The sequence below is a fragment of the Mobula hypostoma genome, chromosome 24, assembly GCF_963921235.1.
Source record: "Mobula hypostoma chromosome 24, sMobHyp1.1, whole genome shotgun sequence".
Lineage (NCBI taxonomy): Eukaryota > Metazoa > Chordata > Chondrichthyes > Myliobatiformes > Myliobatidae > Mobula > Mobula hypostoma.
In genome coordinates this window covers 47739870-47758661 of record NC_086120.1, presented here as the reverse complement: position 1 = coordinate 47758661, position 18792 = coordinate 47739870, and the positions used below count along the sequence as shown (strand labels likewise).

General features: G+C 41.1%; 1 pseudogene; it reads left to right on the top strand.

Annotated features, from left to right (window-relative positions):
* Nucleotides 1-7999: 7999 nt before the first annotated feature.
* On the top strand, nucleotides 8000-8118 carry LOC134337629 (5S ribosomal RNA; annotated as a pseudogene).
* Nucleotides 8119-18792: the final 10674 nt, after the last annotated feature.

Below are 18792 nucleotides of genomic sequence, written 5' to 3'. Positions count from 1 at the left end.
TACAGAGATGGGGAAAATTCCATTGAAATTTTTAGATGAGAATTAACCAATTAGAAAGCTAGTATTCCAATAATGTAGAACCAAATTAACCAATGAGAAATCACATTCGAAATTATGCAGAACAAGAAGCTTTCTCAGCTTTCAGGAATTTTACTCTGTCTAGCCACTAGAGGCATATTCAAAGTTTAAATTAAATTCATTGTCAAATTACATATATATCACTATATACAGCCCTGAGGTTAATTTTCTTGCGGGCATACTCGATAAATCCAATAGCCATAATAGAATCAATGAAAACTTTGCCAACAGGGCAGACAACCAATGTACAAAAGACAACAGATTGCAAATATAAAACGAAAGTAATAAGAAATAAATATCGAGAACATGAGATGAAGAGGCCTCAAAAGCGAGGCCATTGGTTGTGGGAACAGTTCAGTTGATGGGGTGAGTGAAGTTATCCCCTTTAGTTCAGGAGCGTGATGGTTGAGGGGTAATAACTGTTCCTGAACCTGGTGGTGTGAGTCCTGAGGCTCCTGTACCTTCCTGATGGCAGCAGTGAGAAGAGAGCGGGGGCTGATGTTGGATGCCGCTATCCTACAGCAATGCTCGGTACAGATGTGCTCAATGGTGGGGAGGGTTTTACCCCCCATGGACTGGGCCGTATCCACTGCTTGTTGTAGGATTTTCCAAGGGCAAATTTCCAGGCGCTTACAGTACTTTAACAGTTTAATATTGTTTTGCGGACTATGTACAATATTAAACTGTTAATGCATATAAAAACTACTTAAATACCAACAGATAATTAATTGTTAAACTCCAAAGAAAATAACAATTAAATAGTCTAATCTAAGAATTAAGCAGTCCGATCAAACAATTGTCATAGCCAGGTGCGGGTGGGGGGGGGGGAGGTTGAGGGAAGAGTGGATGAATTCCCGAGCGCTCCCAATGCCATGCATCTCAGATTGTCTCTGACAACCAAGTCTAGCTCCTGGCCTTCACGGGTGGCTTAGCTACTACGATCAGAGGAACCATTTCCACTGACAAGAGAAAGGGTAAAAGTGGGTTGCTGCTGCCTTAAAACCAGTTGCTTTGGAAGATGGGGTGGGGGGGGTCATCAGCTGCGGCTGGCTGCTCATCTAGGAGAAGGAAAACATTAATCTCAATCCTTGTGGCTATATGCACTCATGGGGAAGGCTTCAGGAGTAGACCCCCGAGGAAAAATCCAGAGCTGGTGTCTGACATTGAGTTCAACGCTGACTGGTAACTCCTGCAATGCCAGTGGTGCCAAACTGTATCGGTATCTGCCGTTCCTTTGGATTAATCAGCTGTTTGGCGAGGACAAGCCAGCTTGCTCTCCATATCGTAGTGCTCTGGCTTGTGCATGGAAAGGTAGACGGCTGGAAGGCAACATGCATGGTCAACTCTGACCAACAGAGGGCCTTAACGGTGAGTGCTGTTTGCATGCTACAGTGGCCACACCGCGGTACACTGCTTTGACAGGCATTCTAAACCGAGGGAGGGTTCATACACCGGTGAGATATGGGCAATACTGTCCTAGCATGTGAAGTTTGCTCTGGCAGCCTGGGCAGATGAGATCTACAGCAAGATCCAACAGACAGGAAGGTTGTTCTGCTACAGGCCGTGGAGAGAGAAGGGCATGGCAAGGCACAGAAGATTTCGTGTTCATCCACTGCAACCAAAGAAGACCCCTGTTGTGATGACTACTCGTACCACAGGGCCCAGATTACCAAGGCTGAGAGAGTAGACCTGCCCTAGTACCATGGCTTTTCCACTTTAAAAACTCTTCTGCACAGATCTCCTGTCATTGGAGACAATGAACAACTAATCATTTTAACTGTTTAGAAAGTATCTTTGAATTGATTCTCTTGAAGGTCAGAGTGGTCGGCTATGTGCGGAACCAAAGGAAATGGGGGAGACCTTAAATAGGTTTTTTGCGTCTGTGTTTACTAAGGAAACTGGCATGAAGTCTATGGAATTAAGGGAAACAAGTAGTGAGACCATGGAAAATGTACAGATCGAAAAGGAGGAGGTCCTTGCTGTCTTGAGGAAAATTAAAGTGGATAAATCCCCGGGACCTGACAGGGTGTTCCCTCGGACCTTGAAGGAGACTAGTGTTGAAATTGCAGGGGCCCTGGCAGAAATATTTAAAATGTCGCTGTCTACAGGTGAGGTGCCGGAGGATTGGAGAGTGGCTCATGTTGTTCCGTCGTTTAAAAAAGGATCGAAAAGTAATCTGGGAAATTATAGGCCAGTAAGTTTAACGTCGGTAGTAGGCAAGTTATTGGAGGGAGTACTAAGAGACAGAATCTACAAGCATTTGGATAGACAGGGACTTATTAAGGAGAGTCAACATGGCTTTGTGCGTGGTAGGTCATGTTTGACCAACCTATTGGAGTTTTTCAAGGAGGTTACCAGGAAAGTGGATGAAGGGAAGGCAGTGGATATTGCCTACATGAACTTCAGTAAGGCCTTTGACAAGGTCCCGCATGGGAGGTTAGTTAGGAAAATTCAGTCGCTAGGTATACATGGAGAGGTGGTAAATTGAATTAGACATTGGCTCAATGGAAGAAGCCAAAGAGTGGTAGTAGAGAATTGCTTCTCCGAGTGGAGGCCTGTGACTAGTGGTGTGCCACAGGGATCAGTACTGGGTCCATTGTTATTTGTCATCTATATCAATGATCTGGATGATAATGTGGTAAATTGGATCAGCAAATTTGCTGATGATACAAAGATTGGAGGTGTAGTAGACAGTGAAGAAGGTTTTCAGAGCCTGCAGAGGGACTTGGACCAGCTGGAAAAATGGGCTGAAAAATGGCAGATGGAGTTTAATACAGACAAGTGTGAGGTATTGCACATTGGAAGGATAAACCAAGGTAGAACATACAGGGTTAATGGTAAGGCACTCAGGAGTGCAGTAGAACAGAGGGATCTGGGAATACAGATACAAAATTCCCTAAAAGTGGCGTCACAGGTAGATAGGGTCGTAAAGAGAGCTTTTGGTACATCGGCCTTTATTAATCAAAGTATTGAGTATAAGAGCTGGAATGTTATGATGAGGTTGTATAAGGCATTGGTGAGGCCGAATCTGGAGTATTGTGTTCAGTTTTGGTCACCAAATTACAGGAAGGATATAAATAAGGTTGAAAGAGTGCAGAGAAGGTTTACAAGGATGTTGCCGGAACTTGAGAAACTCAGTTACAGAGAAAGGTTGAATAGGTTAGGACTTTATTCCCTGGAGTGTAGAAGAATGAGGGGAGATTTGATAGAGGCGTATAAAATTATGATGGGTATAGATAGAGTGAATGCAAGCAGGCTTTTTCCACTGAGGCAAGGGGAGAAAAAAACCAGAGGACATGGGTTAAGGGTGAGGGGGGAAATGTTTAAAGGGAACATTAGTGGGGGGCTTCTTCACACAGAGAGTAGTGGGAGTGTGGAATAAGCTGCCAGACGAGGTGGTAAATGCGGGTTCTTTTTTAATATTTAAGAATAAATTGGACAGATACATGGATGGGAGGTGTATGGAGGGATATGGTCCGTGTGCAGGTCAGTGGGACGAGGCAGAAAAATGGTTCAGCACAGCCAAGAAGGGCCAAAAGGCCTGTTTCTGTGCTGTAGTTTCTATGGTTTCTATGGAATTCTCCCTGTCTGTGGCTGCACATTGGGATCTGGTAATGATCAATTGTTTCATAGAATATAGAACTGTAAGCATATGAACCTTGGTTCATGGTATCTTGCCAAACTAATTAAGCTAAAGATGCTAATTACTAGTGCCTTACAACACTCACTTCAGGCAGATGGTCTCGTATGTGTGGTTGGCAGATCATCTGAGAGAAATCCTCTGCCCTCCGCTGCCTCGACGCTATACCCACTCACAGGAAAGGCTTCAGGAGTAAACCCCAAGGAAAAATCCAGAGCTGGAGACCCTAAGGCAGCCCTACACTGGGGTCAACAGTGTCTGGCAACTCCTGCCACGTCGCTGATGCCAAACTATATCATCTCTGCGGTTCCTTTGGATTCATCAACTGTGGGGAGAGGGGAGACCTGCTACATGGACCACAGCTTGCTCTCCACATCGTACTGCCCCAGCTTGCGTACGGTTAGGATGCAACATCCATGGTCAACACCAACCAAAGGAGAGTCTCAAGAGATCTAGAGAAGCAATGTCAGAATTTGGGGTTTTGAGAGATTAAGGTTTCGTAGCAATAGTGGAACCAAATTGAAAGAGGAGAACTTGAACCACAAATGGGTGGGGAAATCAAAGATAGGGATTGGTGTTATTGCGGAGGGATTTGGAAGAAAGTGGAATTTTTAAATCAAGGTATCACTAGGGCAGGGAGATCATTTGCATCATTCTTCACTGTGGAAGACACTAGCAGTGTGCCATATGTTGTAGTGTTTGAAGGAAGAGAAGTAGGTGCAGTTACTATTACAAGGGAGAAGGAGCTCAAAAAGCTGGAAGACGTAAAACTACTTAAGTCACCCAGACCAGATGAACTGCACCCTAGGGTTCTGAAAGAGGCAGCATTAGAGATTGTGGCAGCATCAGAAATGATCTTTTAAAAATCATTGGACTCTGGCATGGTGACAGAGGACTGGAAAAATGCAAATGGCACTCCACTCTTTAAGAAGGGAGGAAGGCAGCAAAAAGGAGATTATAGACCAGTTAGCCTGACCTCAGTGGGTGGGAAGATGTTAGAGTCAATTGTTAAGGATGAGGCAATGGAATACTTGGTGACACAAGACAAGATTGGACAAAGTCAGCATGGTTTCTTTCAGGGAAAATCCCGCCTGACAAACCTGTTGGAATTCTTTGAGGAGATTACAAATTGATTTGATAAAGGGGATGCGGTGGATGTTGTATATTTGGACTTTCAGAAGGCCTTTGACAAGGTGCCACACATGAGGCTGCTTACCAGGTTAAGAGCCCATGATATTACAGAAAAGTTACTAATATGGTTAGGGCATTGGCTGATTGGAAGGAGGCAATGAGTGGAAATAAAAGGATCCTTTTCTGGTTGGCTGCCAGTGATTAGTGGTGTTCTGCAGAGGTCGGTGTTGGGACCTCTTCTTTTTATGCTGTATATAAATAATTAGGTGATGAAATAGATGGCTTTGTTGCCAAGTTTGCAGATGATACGAAGATTGGTGGAGGGGCAGGTAGTGTTGAGGAAACAGGTAGGATGCAGAAGGACTTAGACAGATTAGGAGAATTGGCAAGAAAGTGGCAAATGAAATATAATGTTGGAAAATGCATGGTCATGCACTTTGGTAGTAGAAATAAATGTGCAAACTGTTTTCTAAACAGGGAGAAAATCCAAAAATCTAAGATGCAAAGGGACTTGGGAGTCTTTGTGCAGAACATCCTAAAGGTTAATTTGCAGGTTGAGTCGGTGGTGAGGAAGGCAAATGTAATGTTACCATTCATTTCAAGAGGTCTAGAATACAAGAGCAGGGATGTGATGCTGAGGCTTTATAAGGCACTGGTGAGGCCTCACCTTGAGTATTGTGAACAGTTTTGGGCTTCTGATCTTAGAAGAGATGTGCTGGCATTGGAGAGGATCTAGAGGAGGTTCACAACGATTATTTAAGGAATGAAAAGGTTGTCATATGAGGAACTTTTGATGGCTCTGGGTCTGTACCCGCTGGAATTTAGATGGATGAGGGGAATCTCATTGAAAGCTTTCAAATGTTGAAAGGCCTAGACAGAGTAGATGAGGAAAGGATGTTTCCCATGATGGGAGAGTCTGGGACAAGAGGGCACAACCTCAGGATAGAGGGGCGTCCATTCAAAACAGAGATGTGAAGAAACTTCTTTAGCTAGAGGGTGGTGAATTTGTGGAATTTGTTGCTATGTGCAGCTGCGGAGGCTGGGTCATTGGGTGTGTTTCAGGCAGAAATTGGTAGGTTCTGGGCTGGACATGGCATCAAAGGTTACGGGGAGAAAGCCGGGAAATGGGGTTGAGGAGGAGAGGAAAAAAGGATCAGCCATAATTGATTGGCAGAGCGGACTCGATGGGCCAAATGGCCTAATTCTGCTCCCATGTCTTATGGTCTTATGGATGAATAACATTTTGAGGAAATTTAGGGCACAGGCAACAAGAATTTGAATGACCACTTTTGCAGATGTAGATCTCACAGCTATTATCAGGCAGGAGATCAGATGCCTGAAATCTGATTCCACCAGGTTCAGGAATAGCTTCTTCCCTTCAGCCATTCAGGTGTTGAACCGAATGGCCAGACACTAATCATTACTGCTGTATGGTAACACTAACCCGTTTTGCACAATGGTGAAAGTTCTCAGGTTGGAGGAACAACATCTCATATTCCGTCTGGATAGCCTCCAACCTGATGATATTATACATTGATTGCACAGACTTCTGGGTAATTTCCCCCCTCCCCATTCCCTCTTCTTTTTTTCTCCACTTTGGCCTCTTACCTCGTCTCACCTGCACCTCCCCCGGTGCCTCTCCTCCTCCTCTTTCTCCCATGGTCCTCTCTCCTCACTTCTTCCCCTGAAGAAGGAGTAGGGGAAAACACAATGGGTAGTAGAAGGAGGCGGAACCATGAGGGAGGTGATAGGCAGCTGGGGGAGGGGGCAGAGTGAAATAGGGATAGGGGGAGGGAATTACCAGAAGTTGGAGAATTCTATGTTCATACCAAGGGGCTGGAGACTACCTAGACGGTATATGTGGTGTTGCTCCTCCAGCCTGAGTTTAGCCTCATCACAGCAGTAGAGAAGGCCATGTATGGACATATCCGAATGGGAATGGGAAGCAGAGTTGAAGTGGGTGGCAACTGGGAGATCCTGTCTGTTGTGACGGATGGAGCGGAGGTGCTCACCTTGCTGTTTCTTACCTCTTCCCCCATCCACTTGACTTCTCTAGTCCTGATGGAAGGTCTTGGTCGAACACTTCGCCTGTTTATTCATTATCATGTGTAGATGCTGCCTAACCTGCTGAGATCCTCTAGCGTTTTAAGTGTGTTGCAGTGGTGCTTTTTGTTCAGTTCGTGTTACTTCTTGTATAATTTGTGTTTGTTCAGCGAGTGGCTAATATAATGCTTCACAGTGCCAGCAATCCCTGCTGCTGTCTGTACGGAGTTTTGTGTTCTCCCCATGACAATATGGATTTCCTCCGGGAGCCCTGCTTTCCTCCCACATTCAAAATATATACAGGTTGGTAAATTGTGGTCCTGCTATGTCGGTGCCAGAAATATGACGAAACTTGCAGGCTGCCCCAGAACATCCTCTGACTGCATTGCAAATGACACATTTTGCTATGTTTCAATGTGCATGTGGCGAAAGCTAACCTTTAATCTGGTTTTCGTGATTGCTGCTTATCCGATGATATGTACCTGTAGTGCTGCCACCAGGAAGTTTTCATTCACCTCTGCACACGTGTACAGCACTGTGCAAATATCTTCGATGCAGGTATGTACAGAAAGGGAGCCTAAGGCGCGCACAGTAAGGAGGTAATTTTATGTATTGCACTGTACTGCTGCCAAAAAAAAACTAATTTTATGACGTGTGTGAGTGATGATAAACCTGATTCTGATATGGGTCTCTATTCTGGACTGAGAGTGGGAAGGGGGCAGGGAGAGGGGAAATCATGGTTGGGAAAAGGGGAAGGGAGAGGGAGGGAGTGGGAAGCACCAGAGAGACATTCTGTAATGATCAATAAACCAGTTGTTTGGAATCAGATGACCTTACCTGCTGTCTCAGGGCTAGGTGAGTCTGCACCCGTGCCAACCCCCGACCCTGGCACTCCTTCTCTGCCACCTGTGCCGCACCCGTCCTGCGGCGCCCCACCCTCGCTCCCGCCAGATTTACAAACTTGCTCTCCATTCCACATTGACAATCTTGGGTACCCTGGCTATCATATATGTGCCTAAGACTTTTGCACAGTACTGTAATTCTGTATAATAATATAAAAACTCAGCACTGACTTATCTTTCACTGGAGAGTGAAGCAGGCTAGAAATCCTATAGCTATACTAGCCTGAAGACATCAGATTTCATCCAAAATCAGAAGCAAAGCAGGCTCAAGCATGGTTAGTACTTGGGGGGGAGACTGCCCGGGAACACCAGGTGCTGTAGGTGTGAGATCAGGTTCAATTCCCACCACTCTCTGTAAGGAGTTTCTACGTTCTCCCTGTGACCGCGTGGGTTTCCTCCGGGTGCTCCGGTTTCCTCCCACAGTCCAAAGACGTACAGTTTAGGGTTAGTAAGTTGTGGGCATGCTGTGTTGGTACCTGAAGCACGGCAATGCTTGTGTTCTGCCCAGCACAATCCTGGCAGATTTTATTTCATACAAATGATGCATCTCACTGTAGTTTTCAATGGGAAACATCTTTATCTTCAGCAGTGTTTCAGAAAATCCATTTCAAGATTAACTGGGACATAACTTGTCAACTAGTAAAGTGGGAGATGGTTATTATTAGATAAAGGATACCTCGAGATAATGACTCATTACCAGAGGAACGGTGAGAGAGGAAGATCCATCAAAGAGCATCACAAATGGTCTGATGTGGAAATGCATTCGTTTGTCAAGCTAGGAAAGAATCGAGCAGCCTCTCCTTCTGTTGGGTTGGAATAAGCTTGTGCCATCGCCCTGGGGTCAGAAAAGTGACAAAAATGGAAACAGGGAGGAGAGAATAAATAGAAGGTTTCACCTGCGAAGCTGTGGAACCAGGGGTGAAGCATCCAAAAGGGGATGCATCAAAGAAGCTGCTCCCTCATTGAAGGACCCCCCAGCACTGAGGACCTGCCATCTTCTCATCAAGGAGGACGTACAGGACCCTGAAGATCCACACTCAGCTTCTTCCCCACCACCACCAGATTTCTGAACGGACAATGAACCCAGAGCACTAACTCACTGCTGTTGTTCTCTCTTTTTGTACTATTTATTTAGTTTTTAATATATATTTCTTATTGTAATCGAGAGTTTTTGTTATTATGTATTGCTACTGCCACAAAATAGCACATTTCACATTGTATGCCAGTGATACTAAACCTGATTCTGATCTTGTTTACTGAAGCTAAACAAAAAATGCAGCTGTGTACCTCAAAACAGAAGAGATCTTTTTGTGACACTTGAAGTGATACCACTTGCCATATTTCTTCTAGTTCATATATAGGACATAGAACATAACACGGACCTCAACCACTTCCTCTGAAAGCTCATTCCGAGTACCATCACTTTCTGTGTGAAGACGTTGCCCCTCAGATCTCTCCTAAATGTTCACCTCTCACCTTAAACACATTCGCTCTATTTCCCAACTCCTCTTCCCTGAGGAAAAGACTTTGTGTGTCTGCCCTATCTATGATGGTCATGGTTTTATAAGGTCACTGCTCAGTTTCCTATGGTCCAGGTTATAAGGTCGCAGTCCATGCCTGCCCAACCTCTCTCTGTAACTCCAGCCCTCGAGCCCTGGCAGCATCCTCATAACACATCCCTGGGCTCTTTCCAGTTAGATGGAGACATGAGAGACTGCAGATGCTGGAATCTGGAGCAAAAAATAATCTGCTGGAGGAACCCAGCAGGTCAGGCAGCATCTGTGGAAAGAAATGGACAGTCGACATTTTGGATCGAGACCCTACGTCTGAACTGGTGCCTTAAAACCGGTCACTTCTGGCAGATGGGGCTTGTCAGTCGTGGTTGGCAGCTCATCCAGGAGAAGGAAAACTCTGATCTCAAACCTCCGTTGCCTTGCATCTATACCCGCTCACAGGGAAAGTTTTGGAAGTAAACCCTGAGAAAAAATCCAGAGCTGGAGTTGTTTCAATTTTCATTCCAATATTCACAGTATGCAGATTACAAACAAAACATTTAAAGCGTCGTGCAGTTTTCAGGCCGCGTAAACATTTCCTGCTCAGAGAAATGGTTGGTCTGTGCAGCTGTAACAAAAATTAGAGGGGGTGTTGTTTGGGATTCATCAGCTGCGTGGAGAGGGGGAGTCTGCTGCATGGGCACCAGCTTGTTCTCCATATCGTACTGCCCTGGCTTGTGTATGACAGCTAGGACACAATAATCGTGGTTGACTCTGACAGACAGAGGGCCTCAGTAATTAAAGTTAATATGCAAATATGCACACACCTCTGACTATTAACTCCCACTTCAAAAATACAGAGAACTCCAAAGTATTGCTAAAAGATACTTAAGCAACTCGTTCAAGATTGATCTTTGTGTAGGTTAAGGGCTGAAGGGCTGAAGGGCCTGTACTGTGCTGTAGTGTTCCATATTCTGTGTTCAACCCTCTAACAAACTTGTGGGGATAACTTCACCCAAGTTCACTCACCCCCAACACAAAAATATTCCCTCGACCAATAGACTCACTTTCAAGGACTTCTCATCTCATATTCTCAATATTTATTGCTTATTTATCATTGCTATTTCACATATTTTTCTTTGTATTTACATCAAATGCCTGCAAGGAAATGAATCTCAGGGTTGCATATGATGACATTTATGTAGTTTGAAAATAAATTTACCTTGAACTTGAACTTAAGTAAACATGATGTTACATAGTTGCACACACACGCACACTGCAATTAGAATAAACAGCCAGCTTTTTACTTCTGACACACAAAAGTGAACTTCGACACAGTCCTGAGTAAAAATCTGTGGCAGTAGCAAAGTTTCCTCCTGAATGCTGTACTGACAGGTCGATGCAGGCTCAGAAACGAAACAGCTGCAGAACATGTCAAACAGAACTTGTGGACCTCAGTGAAAACCTAATCATCGAAACCTGACTGTTCAGAAGCCCCAGTGGTTTGCAACTGGCTCACCAGAGCTATTAGAGATAGAGGCCCAGCAACTCACCGATTTTAACCCCAGGCTAATCACAGGCCAATTTACAATAATCAATTCAAAGTTCAAAGTACATTTTATTATCATAGTACATAAACAGTATCAACCCTCCTTAGAAGTTTTCATGTTCTATTTTGAGTTTTATATTTGTAATTCATTTCGATCACTTTGTAGAGATTTGTTTTCACTTTGACACAAAAGAGTCTTTTCCTGTTTATCAGCATCAAAAAGCCAAACTAAATCCACTGTGATCTAAATTAATTAGATTAGATTAGGAGGACACACAGTCCTCTTTTATTGTCATTTAGTAATACATGCATTAAGAAATGATACAATATTCCTCCGGTGTGATATCACAAAACACAGGACAGACCCAAGACTGAAAAACTAAAAAAACCACATAATTATAACATATAGTTACAACAGTGCAACAATACCATAACTTGATGAAGAACAGGCCGTGGTACAGTAAAAGAGTTCAAAGTCTCTCGAATGTCCCACATCTCACGCAGACGGGAGAAAGAAGAAAACTCTCCCTGCCATGCCCGACCACATTCCGACTCTGAGTCATCCGAAAAATTTGAGCCTCCGATCAGCCCTCCGACACTGAGTGCCAAGCACCATCTCTATCTGAACAATTTGACCTCAATCTCGGTCGCCAGCAGCAGGCAAAGCCGGGGATTTTAGGGCCTTCCCTCCATAAGATTCTCGATCGCCCAGTAACAGTGGCAGAGAACCGACGTTTCAGAAATTTCTCCAGATGTTCCTCTGTGCTTTCACGTCTGTCTCCATCAAATCAGAATTGCCCACGGCCCCTATTTAACGGATATGATATCATTTTCACTGGAGAGCTGTGCGCGCGCAGCGCGATGCTATCTTCTCCTCCCGCCATATATTACAAATATAAAACAGAAAATAATTGATGGCATAAGTATTCACCCCCTTCAAGTCAGTATTCAATAGATGCAACTTTGGCAGCAATTACAGCCTTGAGTCTGTGTGGATAAGTCTCTATTAGCTTTGCACATCTGGACATTGTGATCTTTCCCCATTCTCTTTCACAAAACTGCTCAAGCTCTGACGGATTGCATGGGGATCATGAGTGAGCAGCCCTGTAAAAGTCCAGCCACAAATTCTCAATTGGATTGAGGTCTAGACTCTGACTTGGCCACTCCAGGACAATAACTTTGTTATTTTTAAGCCAATCCTGTGTAGCATTGGCTTTATGCTTGGGGTCATTATCTCGCTGGAAAATAAATCTTCTCCCAAGTCGCAGTTCTCTTGCAGACTGCATCAGGTTTTCCTCCAGGATTTCCCCATATTTTGCTGCATTTATTTTACTCTCTACCTTCACAAGCCTTCCAGGGCCTGGTGCAGTGAAGCATCCCCACAGCATGATGCAGCCACCACCATGCTTCACGATTGGGATGGAGTGTTTTGACGATGTGTGGTGATTGGTTTAAACCAAACATTGTGTTTAATCTGATGGCCAAAAAGCTCGATTTTGGTTTCATCAAACATAGAACCTTCTTCCAGCTGACCTCAGAGTCTCCCACATGCCTTCTGGCTGAGAATTCATGTGCGTTTTTTACAACAGTGGCTTTCTCTTTGCCACTCTCCCATAAAGCTGCGATTGGTGAAGCACATGGAAAACAGTTATCGTATGCAGTCTCTCCCATCTCAGCCACTGAAGCTTGTAACTCCTCCAGAGTTGTCATAGGTCTCTTGGTGGCCTCCCTCACCAGTCCCCTTCTAGCACGGCCACGCAGTTTTTGAGGATGTCCTGCTCTAGGCAGATTTACAGCTGCGCCATCTTCTTTTCATTTCTTGATGATTGACTTAACTGTACTCCAAGAGATATTCAGTGACTTGGAAATTTTCTTGTATCCATCTCCTGACTTGTGCTTTTCAAAAACCTTAACTTTTTTGCGGAGTTGTTTGGAGTATTCTTTTGTCTTCATGGTGTAGTTTTTGCCAGGATACTGACTCACCAGCAGTTGGACCCTTCAGATACAGGTGTATATTTACTAAAATCAGTTGAAACAGCTTGACTGCACACAGGTCTCCAAAAAAAAATCTCCATTTAACTAGTAATGAGCGGGGATTTTAACTGTTGTTTAAATCCTATGATTGACAAGAGCTCAACCAATCAGCGACTTTCAAATCGCTCTGCGTCACTTATAAACTCCTTTTTGATTGATTTTGGATTGATCAAATTATGGAGGTATCTGCACCCTGATAACAAAGAATATTCTTTCTTTTTACATGTTTATAAAAAAATTCGAGAATTGATTATATTATAATCGATCCCCGCTTCTTGCCTAGTGTTAAAACTTGTGAATATGACGCTATTGCTATATCTGATCATGTGCCTCTGAGTTTGTGTTTTGAATTTGATGATATCATTCTTGTCCGCCCACCTTGGCGCATGTCTCAGACATTATTGCAAAACTCTGACTTTGTCAGTTTCATTGAAACCCGGATAAAAGAATTTTCTTTCTAATGATATAGGAGGTATGTCCAAATTAATTATATGGAATACATTTAAAGCATTTTTACGTGGTCAGATCATTTCTTATTCAGCTAAGCTTAAAAAACAGACTAAAGCAGAATTAGATAAGATTTCAAAACAAATTAAAGACTTAGATAATATTTATGTAATTTCTCCTAATATTGATTTATTCAAACAAAGGGTGGAACTTCAATCACAATATAACCTATTACTAACTCATCCCACTGAAGGCTATTTGCTTAAGTCAAAGAGCCAATTTTATATGTTTGGAGATAAAAATAACAAACTGCTCGCATCTCAATTAAAAACAGCTAGAGCCAAAAGGCAAATTTTGAAAATTCGTAGGAAAGATGGTACCTTGGCTTGGGAATATGAAGAAATTAATAAGATTTTTCAAGATTTTTATACTGAACTTTATAAATCTCAATGTCCAGTAGGTTCTTCTGAAATGAATGCTTTCTTATGAAAGATAGCTTTTCCTAAAACTTCTGTTGAGGATCAAAAAGCTTTTGATGCCCAAATTACTGAAGCCGAAATTCATAAAGCTATTTTTTTCAATCTGGTAAGGCCCTAGGACTTGATGGCTATCCTGTAGAATTTTATAAAAAATTTGGAAATATTGCGTTCTCTGTATATGTTGGAAATGTTTAAGGATCCTTTTGTGAAAGGTGATTTACCCTCTAGTTTCTATGAGGCTTCTATTTCTTTAATTCTTAAAAAGGATAAAGATCCTACTGACTGTGCCTCATTTCATTATTTCATTAACCTATTTCATAACTGAATGTCGACGCTAAGATTCTGTCAAAGATAATGGCCAATCAGTTGGAGGATATTTTGGGTAAAATTATTTTTAAAGATCAAACAGGCTTTATAAAGGGTCGCTATTCTTTTTCAAATGTTCGGAGACTATTTAACATTATATATTCGTCCTCTTTTAAAAATCCACAATGCGTCGTCTCTTTGGATGCTGAAAAAGCGTTTGATCGAGTCGAATAGAAATATTTATTTAATGTTTTAGAGAAATTTGGCTTTGGTGTTAATTTTAATAATTGGATTAAAATGATATATAAAGCACCTATTGCTACAGTTGTCACTAACTATTGTAGGTCTCCTTTTTTTCAGCTTTCACAGGGGACAAGACAAGGCTGTCCATTAAGTCCTTTGTTGTTTAATTTACTATTAGAACCCCTTGCTATTGCTCTTCGTGAAGCTAAAAATATTCATGGGGTTTTTGTGAATGAGACCATTCATAAGATTTCTCTTTACGCTGACAATTTATTGGTTTATATATCTAATCCCGAAGAATCTATTCCTGCCTCGCTAAAATTATTCAATGAATTTGGAGATTTTTCAGGATATAAAATAAATTTTAGTAAAAGTGAATTGTTTCCTTTAAATGAATCTCTCTCTATATATGATAATACTCCTTTCAAAGTCACGGATTCTTTTAGATATTTAGGTGTTATAATCACTAAAAATGTAAGGATTTTTATAAATCCCTTGGTAGACTCTATGAAGTATTTATTTAGTAGATGGAGTCCACTTACATTTTCACTTGTCGGTCGTATCCATACAGCTAAAATGATGATATTACCAAAATTTTTATATTTATTTCAGAATATCCCTGTTTTTTTGACTAAGAAGTTTTTTGATTCGATTGATTATATTATTTTATCTTTTATTTGGAATAATAAAATACCAAGAATTAGTAAATGTCACTTACAAAAGTTGAAAAAGGATGGAGGTCTAACTTTGCCTAATTTAAGAATGTATTACTGGGCTGTTAATGTGCGATACATGTCTTTTTGGTTAAATTGGGTTGATAAGAACAATCGGCCAATTTGGGTAGACCTTGAATTGAAAGCTGTGAAACAGTTTTATTTAACCTCATTATTGGGAGTTGCTTTACCTATACAATTAGCTAAAGTTGCTAATTTAAACCTATACCCTGTAATTAAGCATTCTTTACAAATTTGGCTCCAGTTCCGCAATTTTTTTAATCTTAAAAAATTTAAACTTGTAGTTTAATTTATTGAAATTACTTTTTTAAGCCTTCTTTGAGTGATCCAATTTTTTTACTTTGGAAAAATAAAGGTATTAATTCTTTTTTGGATTTATTTAAAGAAGATAGATTGATGTCTTTTGAACAATTAGTTGATAAATATTCTCTTTCATACTCACACTTTTTACAATACCTTCAAGTTTAGACATTTCTTACAAAAATATTTAGTAATTTTCCTTACATATTGGAGGCTGACCTGTTAGATACTATTATGAGTATGAACCCTTCAATGAAGGATTCTATTAGAAGAATTTATAATTTATTATTACAATGGGATAAGCGTCCTTTATTTAAGATTAAACAAGATTGGGTAAAGGAACTCAATTTGACTTTTATGACGGAGGATTGGACGCAGATTCTGAAGCTGGTTAACTCTCCTTCGATCTGTGCTAGTCATTCACTGATTCAATTTAAAATTGTACATCGTTACTATTTGATGAAGGAAAGACTGTCTAAAATATTCCCTAATATTGATAGTTATTGTGATAGATGTAAAACTGAGACAGCTACACTGACACACATGTTTTGGTCTTGTTCTATACTGGAACAGTTCTGGAAGTCAGTTTTTTTGACAATTTCTAAAGCACTTAAAATTAATTTACAACCTAACAAATTAACTGTGCTTTTTGGAAAAATTCCTCAAAGTATCCGTGGTATCTCTGTGTCTGACCAACATGATATTGCACTTGTTACATTGATAGCTAGGAGGGCCATTTTGTTGAAGTGGAAGGATACATCAGCTCCCACTTTGTCACAATGGTTCTCTCAATTGATGCTATGTCTTAGTTTGGAGAAAATTAGAAGTCGAACCTTTGAACCTTTATTTGATTTTGAGAAAAGATGGGATTCATTTGCTCATTATCATTTGAGTTAATTGATAGGTTTCCTCCACGATCCAATTGTAAATTTTTGTTTTTTTTTCTTGCTGGTGGTTTGATGTTTATCTTTAGAAGCTTTTTGTATGACGCATGGCTCCGGGGTTGTACACCTAATGGAGGTTTTTTCCCACTTTTTCTGCTTAGTAGGGTTTTTTTATTACCACCAAAATTTTTCAATATTTAAAATAATGTTTTTTTTCCTTGAGACATTGTAAGTGTTGCTTACTTCGATGTACTCGTGTTGTTTTTGAATAATATAATAATAATAAAAAGATTTGAAAAGAACTAGTAATGTAACTTCTAAAACCAATTGGCTGCACCAGTGATGATTTGGTGTGTCTTATTAAAGGGAAGTGAAAACTTATGCAATCAATTATTTTGTGTTTTATGTTTATAATTAATTTAGATCACTTTGTAGAGATCTGCTTTCACTTTGACACAAAAGAGTCTTTTTCTGTTGATCAGTGTCAGAGAAAGCCAAATTAAGCCAAATTGTAGTGTATATGGATTTCAGCAAGGCATTTGATAAGGTACCCCATACAAGGCTTATTGAAAAAGTAAGGAGGCATGGGATCCAAGGGGACATTGCTACCCAGACAGAGGAGCAATTATCATCCAATAATGTCAACAATCAGTTTATCCAAAATACCCAAAATGCCACATTATCGGCATTTCACTGGAAGTACCTGAACTGGCAACTGTGATAGAATGGACCGCAACCATCATCTACATGCTACCTGGCCTGTGCATTTTCACACCTGGCCACGGTTACGGATGTATAGCGAGAGCACTGTGAGGAAACTGTTTGGTAACCATGTACTTTATTCTGCTTTGGAAAGCTTTTAGCGCAGTTAATCTTCCAAGGGAAAATGAGATGTATTTTCAATGCAAAGTTCCCAAGAAAGGTGTAGTTGTTAGCTGAGCACCCATGAGGAGGTGCCGAGACGAGGACGTTGCCCAGCATTGCCTGGAACATGGTTGCTGTCAAATTTGTGGCGTCCAACAACTGAAAGAAGAAAACAAGAAGCAATTATCATGATGTTATCAGGAAAACATTGCGTTAGATAAAAATGCTGCTGTGAAATATTAAATGTTATTTATTTTTATTAATTTATAATTCTATTATTAATTGTTAGAAATATTTTAACATTTAATTTTATTTTCCTGTCTATTATTTATTTATTTGGAGATCCAGTGGAGAACAGGTCCTCCCAGCTCTTCAGGCCACGCCACCCAGCAACCCATCTGTCCAGCCCTAGTCTAATCACAGGACAATTTGCAATGAACAATTAACCTACTAACCAGTACGCCTTTGGACTGTGGGAGGAAACAGGAGTACCCTGAGGAAACCCACATGGCCACTGGGAGTACATACAAACTCCTTACAGGTAGCACTGCAATTGAATTCCGAACTCTGGAACACCCCAAGTAGTAATTGTGTTGTGCTAACCACGATACTACCATGGCACCTTTATTAAATAGAACAGATAATTTATATATAATGTAAACAGAAGGCATTTTATAAAATATTTCAATTATTATCATTGTATTAATTATAAAATATAATTTTATAACATAAGGTACATCCTAGCTGCTACGCCTTTGCGTTGTCCCCATTAGTGGGGCCCAACGGTGAAAACAATTTTGTCTTTCACTTCGCCCACAACCTCTCCTTATAAACATTAGCTTGTTCTCAGAATCAGGTTATTATTGTGAAATTTGTTAACTTAGCTGCAACAGTTCAATGCAATACATAATATAGAAGAAGAAGAGAAAAACAAATAATAATAATAATAATAATAAATAAATAAATACGTTTCTATATATATTGAATAGATTAAAAATCATGCAAAAACAGAAATTATATATATTAATAAAGTGAGGTAGTGTTCATGGGTTCAATGTCCATTTAGGAAACAGATGCCAGAGGGGAAAGAGCTGTTCCTGAATCGCTGAGTGTGTGCCTTCAGGCTTCTGTACCTCCTAACTGATGGTAACAGTGAGAAGAGGGCATGCCCTGGGTGCTGGAGATCCTTAATAATGGACACTGCCTTTCTGAGACACTGCTCCTTGAAGATGTCCTGGGTACTTTGTAGGCTAGTGCCCAAGATGGAGTCAACTAAATTTACAACCCTTTGCAGCTTCTTCCAGTCCTGTGCAGTGGCTCCTTACCAACCAGACAGTGATGCAGCCTGTCAGAATGCTTTCCACAGTACAGCTCTAGAAGTTTTTGAGTGCATTTGTTGACATACCAAATCTCTTCAAACTCCTAATGAAGTGTAGTCACTGTCTTGCCTTCTTTATAACTGCATCAATACGTTGGGGCCAAGTTAGATCCTCAGAGATCTTGATACCCATGAACTTGAAGCTGCTCACTCTCTCCACTTCTGATCCCTCTATGAGGATTGGTATGTGTTCCTTCATCTTACCCTTCCTGAAGTCCACAATCAGCTCTTTCATCTTACTGACATTGAGCTTTCTGCCTAGAGATCTTACCTGCCCTAGCTGAAAG